The following is a 9,148-nucleotide window of genomic DNA, read 5'->3' as shown; positions in this document are numbered from 1 at the left end:
CACTTCAGGTTTTCTGTATCCCTTGGACCTTCTTATTGACAACGAAACACAGAAATTGCATCGGAATTAAATACAAAAGGCACAGTCCAGAATTAAAAACAAGGAGACTGACTATTCTTACTGTCTATGTTTTGACCATTCCTGTAACACTAGTTATAGATTCCGATGCTTCACTCCAGGTTTTCTGTATCCCTTGTACCTTCTTATTGACGATGAAACACAGAAATTGCATCCGAATTAAATAGAAAAGGCACAATGCCGACATAAGTAGAAGAAGACTGACTCTTCTTACTGTCTATGTTTTGAATCATCCCTGTGACACTAGTTATAGATTCCGATGCTACACTCCAGGTTTACTGTATCCCTTGGACCTTCTTATTGACGATGAAACACAGAAATTGCATCGAAATTAAATACAACAATCAAAATGCCGACTTAAGTACAAGAAGACTGACTCTTCTTACTGTCTATGTTTTGAACCATTGCATTGACACTAGTTATAGATTCCGATGCTTCACTCCGGGTAACTGTATCCATTGGACATTGTTATTGACGATGAAACACAGAAATTGCATCGGAATTAAATAGCAAAGGTACAATGCCGACTTAAGTACAAGAAGACTGACTCTTCTTACTGACTATGTTTTGAACCATTCCTGTGATACAAGTTACAAATTCCGATGCTTCACTTCAGGTTTACTGTATCCCTTGGACCTTCTTGTTGAAGATGAAACACAGAAATTGCATCGGAATAAAATAGCAATGGCACAATTCCGACTTAAGTACAAGAAGACGGACTCTTCTTACTGACTACGTTTTGAACCATTCCAGTTACACTAATTATAGATTCCGGTGCTTCACTCCAGGTTTACTGCATCTCTTGGACCTTCATATTGACGATGAAACACAGAAATTTCATCAGAATTAAATAGAAAATGCACAATGATGACTTAAGTACAAGAAGACTGACTATTCTTACTGACTATGATTTGAACCATTCCTGTGACACTAGTTATAGTTTCCGATGCTTCACTTCAGGATTACTGTATCCCTCTGACCTTCTTATTGACGATGAAACACAGAAATTGCATCGGAGTTAAATACAAAAGGCACAATGCCGACTTAAGTACAAGAAGACTGACTCTTCTTACTGTCTATGTTTTGAACCTTACCTGTGTCACTAGTTATAGATTCCGATGCTTCACTCCAGGTTTACTGTATCCCTTGGACCTTCTTATTGACGATAAAACACAGATATTTCATCGGAATTAAATAGAAAAGGCACAATGCCGTTTTAAGTACAAGAAGACTGACTCTTCTTACTGACTATGTTTTGAACCATTCCTGTGACACTAGTTATAGATTCCGATGCTTCACTTCAGGATTACTGTATCCCTCTGACCTTCTTATTGACGATGAAACACAGAAATTGCATCGGAGTTTAATACAAAAGGCACAATGCCGACTTAAGTACAAGAAGACTGACTCTTCTTACTGACTATGATTTGTACCATTCCTGTGACACTAGTTATAGATTCCGATGGTTCACCTCAGGTTTACTGTATTTCTTGGACCTTCTTCATGGCGATGAAACACAGAAATTGCATCGGAATTAAATAAAAAAGGCAAAATGCCGACTTAAGTATACGAAGACTGACTCTTCTTACTGTCAATGATTTGAACCATTCCTGAGACACTAGTTATAGATTCCGATGCTACACTCCAGGTTTACTGTATCCCTTGGACCTTCTTATTGTCGATGAAACACAGAAATTTCATCGGAATTAAATACAACAATCAAAATGCTGACTTAAGTACAAGAAGACTGACTCTTCTTACTGTCTATGTTTTGAACCATTCCATTGACACTAGTTATAGATTCCGATGCTTCACTCCAGGTTTACTGTATCCATTGGACCCTGTTATTGACGTTGAAACACAGAAATTGCATCGGAATTAAATAGAAAATGTACAATTCCGACTTAAGTACAAGAAGACTGACTCTTCTTACTGTCTATGTTTTGAACCATTCCTGTGACACTAGTTATAGATTCCGATGCTACACTCCAGGTTTACTGTATCCCTTGGACCTTCTTATTGTCGATGAAACACAGAAATTGCATCGGAATAAAATACAACAATCAAAATGCTGACTTAAGTACAAGAAGACTGACTCTTCTTACTGTCTATGTTTTGAACCATTCCATTGACACTAGTTATAGATTCCGAGGCTTCACTCCAGGTTTACTGTATCCATTGGACCTTCTTATTGACGATGAAACACAGAAATTGCATCGGAAATAAATAGAAATGGCACAATTCCGACTTAAGTACAAGAAGACTGACTCTTCTTACTGACTACGTTTTGAACCATTCCTGAGACACTAGTTATAGATCCGATGCTTCACTTCAGGTTTACTGTATACCTTGGACCTTCTTATTGACGATGAAACACAGAAATTACATCGGAATTAAATACAAACCGCACAATGCCGACTTAAGTACATAAGACTGACTCTTACTACTGTCTATGTTTTGAACCATTCCTGTGACACTAGTTATAAATTCCGATGCTTCACTTCAGGTTTACTGTATCCCTTGGACCTTCTTATTGACGATGAAACACAGAAATTTCATCGGAATTCAATACAAAAGGCACAATGCCCGATTTAAGTAGATGTAGACCGACTCTTCCTACTGACTATGTTTTGAACCATTCCTGTGACACCAGTTATAGATTCCGATGCTTCACTTGAAGTTTACTGTATCCCTTGGACCTTCTTATTGACGATGAAACACAGAAATTGCATCGGAATTAAATACAAAAGGCACAATGCCGACTTAAGTAAAAGAGATCTGACTCTTCCTACTGTCTAAGATTTGAAAAAATTCCAGTGACACTAGTTATAGATTCCGATGCTTCATTTCAGGATTACTGTATCCCTCTGACCTTCTTATTGACGATGAAACACAGAAATAGCATCGGAATGAAATACAAATGGCACAATGCCGACTTAAGTACAAGAAGACTCACTCTTTTTACTGACTATGTTTTGAACCATTCCTGTGATACAAGTTACAAATTCCGATGCTTCACTTCAGGTTTTCTGTATCCCTTGGACCTTCTTATTGACAACGAAACACAGAAATTGCATCGGAATTAAATACAAAAGGCACAGTGCAGAATTAAAAACAAGGAGACTGACTATTCTTACTGTCTATGTTTTGACCATTCCTGTAACACTAGTTATAGATTCCGATGCTTCACTCCAGGTTTTCTGTATCCCTTGTACCTTCTTATTGACGATGAAACACAGAAATTGCATCCGAATTAAATAGAAAAGGCACAATGCCGACATAAGTAGAAGAAGACTGACTCTTCTTACTGTCTATGTTTTGAATCATCCCTGTGACACTAGTTATAGATTCCGATGCTACACTCCAGGTTTACTGTATCCCTTGGACCTTCTTATTGACGATGAAACACAGAAATTGCATCGGAATTAAATACAACAATCAAAATGCCGACTTAAGTACAAGAAGACTGACTCTTCTTACTGTCTATGTTTTGAACCATTGCATTGACACTAGTTATAGATTCCGATGCTTCACTCCGGGTAACTGTATCCATTGGACATTGTTATTGACGATGAAACACAGAAATTGCATCGGAATTAAATAGCAAAGGTACAATGCCGACTTAAGTACAAGAAGACTGACTCTTCTTACTGACTATGTTTTGAACCATTCCTGTGATACAAGTTACAAATTCCGATGCTTCACTCCAGGTTTTCTGTATCCCTTGTACCTTCTTATTGACGATGAAACACAGAAATTGCATCCGAATTAAATAGAAAAGGCACAATGCCGACATAAGTAGAAGAAGACTGACTCTTCTTACTGTCTATGTTTTGAATCATCCCTGTGACACTAGTTATAGATTCCGATGCTACACTCCAGGTTTACTGTATCCCTTGGACCTTCATATTGACAATGAAACACAGAAATTTCATCAGAATTAAATAGAAAATGCACAATGATGACTTAAGTACAAGAAGACTGACTATTCTTACTGACTATGATTTGAACCATTCCTGTGACACTAGTTATAGTTTCCGATGCTTCACTTCAGGATTACTGTATCCCTCTGACCTTCTTATTGACGATGAAACACAGAAATTGCATCGGAGTTAAATACAAAAGGAACAATGCCGACTTAAGTACAAGAAGACTGACTCTTCTTACTGTCTATGTTTTGAACCTTACCTGTGTCACTAGTTATAGATTCCGATGCTTCACTCCAGGTTTACTGTATCCCTTGGACCTTCTTATTGACGATAAAACACAGATATTTCATCGGAATTAAATAGAAAAGGCACAATGCCGTTTTAAGTACAAGAAGACTGACTCTTCTTACTGACTATGTTTGAACCATTCCTGTGACACTAGTTATAGATTCCGATGCTTCACTTCAGGATTACTGTATCCCTCTGACCTTCTTATTGACGATGAAACACAGAAATTGCATCGGAGTTTAATACAAAAGGCACAATGCCGACTTAAGTACAAGAAGACTGACTCTTCTTACTGACTATGATTTGTACCATTCCTGTGACACTAGTTATAGATTCCGATGGTTCACCTCAGGTTTACTGTATTTCTTGGACCTTCTTCATGGCGATGAAACACAGAAATTGCATCGGAATTAAATAAAAAAGGCAAAATGCCGACTTAAGTACACGAAGACTGACTCTTCTTACTGTCTATGATTTGAACCATTCCTGTGACACTAGTTATAGATTCCGATGCTACACTCCAGGTTTACTGTATCCCTTGGACCTTCTTATTGACGATGAAACACTGAAATTGCATCGGAATTAAATACAAAAGGCACAATGCCGACTTAAGGACAAGTAGACTGACTCTTCTTACTGACTTTGTTTTCAACCGTTCCTGTGACACTAGTTATAGATTCCGGTGGTTCACTTCAGGATTACTGTATCCCTCTGATCTTCTTATTGACGATGAAGCACAGAAATTGCATCGGAACATAAATAGAAAAGGCACAATGCCGACTTAAGTACAAGAAGACTGACTCTTCTTACGGTCTATCATCTGAACCATCCCTGTGACACTAGTTATAGATTCCGATGCTTCACTCCAGGTTTACTGTATCCCTAGGTCCTTCTTATTGACGATGAAACACAGAAATTGCATCGGAATTAAATAGAAAAGGCACAATGCCGACTTAAGTACGAGAAGACTGACTCTCCATACTGACTATGTTTTGAACCATTCCTGTGACACTAGTTATCAATTCCGATGCTTCACTTGAGGTTTACTGTATCCCTTGGACCTTCTTATTGACAATGAAACACAGAAATTGCATCGGAATTAAATACAAAAGCCACAGTGCAGTTTTAAGTACAAGGACACTGACTATTCTTACTGTCTATGTTTTGAACCATTCCTGTAACACTAGTTATAGATTCCGATGCTTCACTTGAGGTTTACTGTATCCCTTGGACGTTCTTATTGACGATGAAACACAGAAATTGCATCGGAATTAAATACAAAAGGCACAGTGCCGACATAAGTAGAAGAAGACTGACTCTTCTTACTGTCTACGTTTTGAATCATCCCTGTGACACTAGTTATAGATTCCGAAGCTTCACGTCAGGTTTACTGTATCCTTTGGAACTTCTTCTTGACGATGAAGCACAGAAATTGCATCGGAATTAAATACAACAATCAAAATGCCGACTTAAGTACAAGAAGACTGACCCTTCTTACTGTCTATGATTTGAACCATTCCTGTGACACTAGTTATAGATTCCGACGCTACACTCCATGTTTACTGTATCCCTTGGACCTTCTTATTGACGATGAAACACAGAAATTGCATAGGAATTAAATACAACAATCAAAATGCCGACTTAAGTACAAGAAGACTGACTCTTCTTACTGTCTATGTTTTGAACCATTCCATTGACACTAGTTATAGATTCCGATGCTTCACTCCAGGATTACTGTATCCATTGGACCTTGTTATTGACGATGAAACACAGAAATTGCATCGGAATTAAATAGCAAAGGTACAATGCCGACTTAAGTACAAGAAGACTGACTCTTCTTACTGACTATGATTTGAACCATTCCTGTGATACAAGTTACAAATTCCGATGCTTCACTTCAGGTTTACTGTATCCCTTGGACCTTCTTGTTGACGATGAAACACAGAAATTGCATCGGAATTAAATACAAAAGGCACAATGCAGAATTAAGTACAAGAAGACTGACTCTTCTTACTGTCTATGTTTTGAACCATTCCTGTGACACTAGTTATACATTCCGTTGCTTCACTCCAGGTTTTAGTGTATCCCTTGGAACTTCTTATTGTTGATGAAACACAGAAATTGCATCGGAATTAAATACAAAAGGCACAATGCCGACTTAAGGACAAGACGACTTACTCTTCTTACAGACTATGTTTTAAACCATTCCTGTGACACTAGCTATAGATTCCGATGCTTCACCTCAGGTTTACTGTATACCTTGGACCTTCCTATTGACGACGAAACACAGAAATTGCATCGCAATTAAATACATAAGGCAAAATGCCGACTTAAGTACAAGAAGACTGACTCTTCTTACTGACTTTGTTTTGAACCATTTCTGTGACACTAGCTATAGATTCCGATGCTTCACTCCAGGTTTTACTGTATCCCTTGGAACTTCTTATTGTCGATGAAACACAGAAATTGCATCGGAATTAAATACAAAAGGCACAATGCCGACTTAAGGACAAGAAGACTGACTCTTCTTACTGACTTTGTTTTGAACCATTTCTGTGACACTAGTTATAGATTCCGATGCTTCGCTTCAGGTTTATTATATCCCTCTGACATTCTTATTGACGATGAAACACAGAAATTGCATCGGAATTAAATAGAAAAGGCACAATGCCGACTTAAGTACAACAAGACTGACTCTTCTTACTGACTATGTTTTGAACCATTCCTGTGACACTAGTTATCGATTCCGATGCTTCACTTCAGGATTACTGTATCCCTCTGACCTTCTTATTGACGATGAAACACAAAAATTGCATCGGAATTAAATACAAAATGCAAATTGCCGACTGAAGTACACGAAGACTGACTCTTCTTACTGTCTATGTTTTGAACCATTCCTGTGACACTAGTTACAAATTCCGATGCTTCACTCCAGGTTTACTGTTTCCCTTGGACCTTCCTATTGACGATGAAACACAGAAATTGCATCGGAATTAAATACAAAAGGCACAATGCCGACTTAAGTACAAGAAGACTAACTCTTCTTACTGACTATGATTTGAACCATTCCTGTGACACTAATTATGGATTCCGATGCCTCACTTCGGGTTTACTGTATCCCTCTGACCTTCTTATTGACGATGAAACACAAAAATTGCATCGGAATTAAATACAATAGGCAAAATGCCGACTGAAGTGCACGAAGACTGACTCTTCTTACTCTCTATGTTTTGAACCATTCCTGTGACACTAGTTACAGATTCCGATGCTTCACTCCAGGTTTACTGTATCCCTGGGACCTTCTTATTGACGATGAAACACAGAAATTGCATCGGAATTAAATACAAAAGGCACAATGCAGAATTAAGTACAAAAAGACTGACTCTCCTTACTGTCTATGTTTTGAACCATTCCTGTGACACTAGTTATAGATTCCGTTGCTTCACTCCAGGTTTTAGTGTATCCCTTGGAACTTCTTATTGTCGATGAAACACAGAACTTGCATCGGAGTTAAATACAAAAGGCACAATGCCGACTTAAGGACGAGACGACTGACTCTTCTTACTGACTATGTTTTGAACCAATCCTGTGACACTAGCTATTGATTCCGATGCTTCATCTCAGGTTTACTGTATACATTGGACCTTCTTATTGACGACGAAACACAGAAATTGCATCGGAATTAATTCCAAACGGCACAATGCCGACTTAAGGACAAGAAGACTGACTCTTCTTACTGACTTTGCTTTGAACTATTCCTGTGACACTAGTTATAGATTCCGATGCTTCACTTCAGGTTTATTGTATACTTCTGACCCTCTTATTGACGATGAAACACAGAAATTGCATCGGAATTAAATAGAAAAGGCACAATGTCGACGTAAGTACAAGAAGACTGACTCTTCTTACTGTCCATGTTTTGAACCATTCCTGTGACACTAGTTAAAGATTCCGATGCTTCACTCCAGGTTTACAGTATCCCTTGGACCTTCTTATTGACGATGAAACACAGAAATTGCATCGGAATTAAATAGAAAAGGCACAATGCCGACTTAAGTACAAGAAGACTGACTCTTCTTACTGACTATGATTTGAACCATTCCTGTGACACTAGTTATAGATTCCGATGCTTCACTTCAGGATTACTGTATCCCTCTGACCTTCTTATTGACTTTGAAACACAGAAATTGCATCGGAACTAAATAGAAAAGGCACAATGCCGACTAAGTACAAGAAGTCTGACTCTTCTTGCTGTCTATGTTTTGAACCATACCTGTGACACTAGTTATAGATTCCTATGTTTCACTCCAGGTTTAATGTATCCCTTGGTCCTTCTTATTGACGATGAAACACAGAAATTGCATCGGAATTAAATACAAAAGGCACAATGCCGACTTAAGTACAAGAAGACTGACACACCTTCCTGGCTATGATTTGAACCATTCCTGTGAAACTAGTTATTAATTCCGATGCTTCACTTCAGGTTTACTGTATCGCTTGGACCTTCTTATTGACGATGAAACACAGAAATTGCATCGGAATTAAATACAAAATGCACAAAGTAGAATTAGGTACAAGAAGACTGACTCTTCTTACTGTCTATGTTTTGAACCATCCCTGTGATACTAGTTATAGATTCCGATGCTTCACTCCAGGTCTACCGTATCCCTTGGTCCTTCTTATTGACGATGAAACACAGAAATTGCATCGGAATTAAATACAAAAGGCACAATGCCGACTTAAGTACAAGAAGACTGACTCTCCCTACTGACTATGTATTGAACCATTCCTGTGACACTAGTTATAAATTCCGATGCTTCACTTAAGGTTTACTGTATCCCTTGGACTTTCTT

This window comes from Schistocerca piceifrons, unplaced genomic scaffold (assembly GCF_021461385.2).
Source record: "Schistocerca piceifrons isolate TAMUIC-IGC-003096 unplaced genomic scaffold, iqSchPice1.1 HiC_scaffold_2042, whole genome shotgun sequence".
Lineage (NCBI taxonomy): Eukaryota > Metazoa > Arthropoda > Insecta > Orthoptera > Acrididae > Schistocerca > Schistocerca piceifrons.
Note: the sequence above shows the minus strand (reverse complement) of the source record.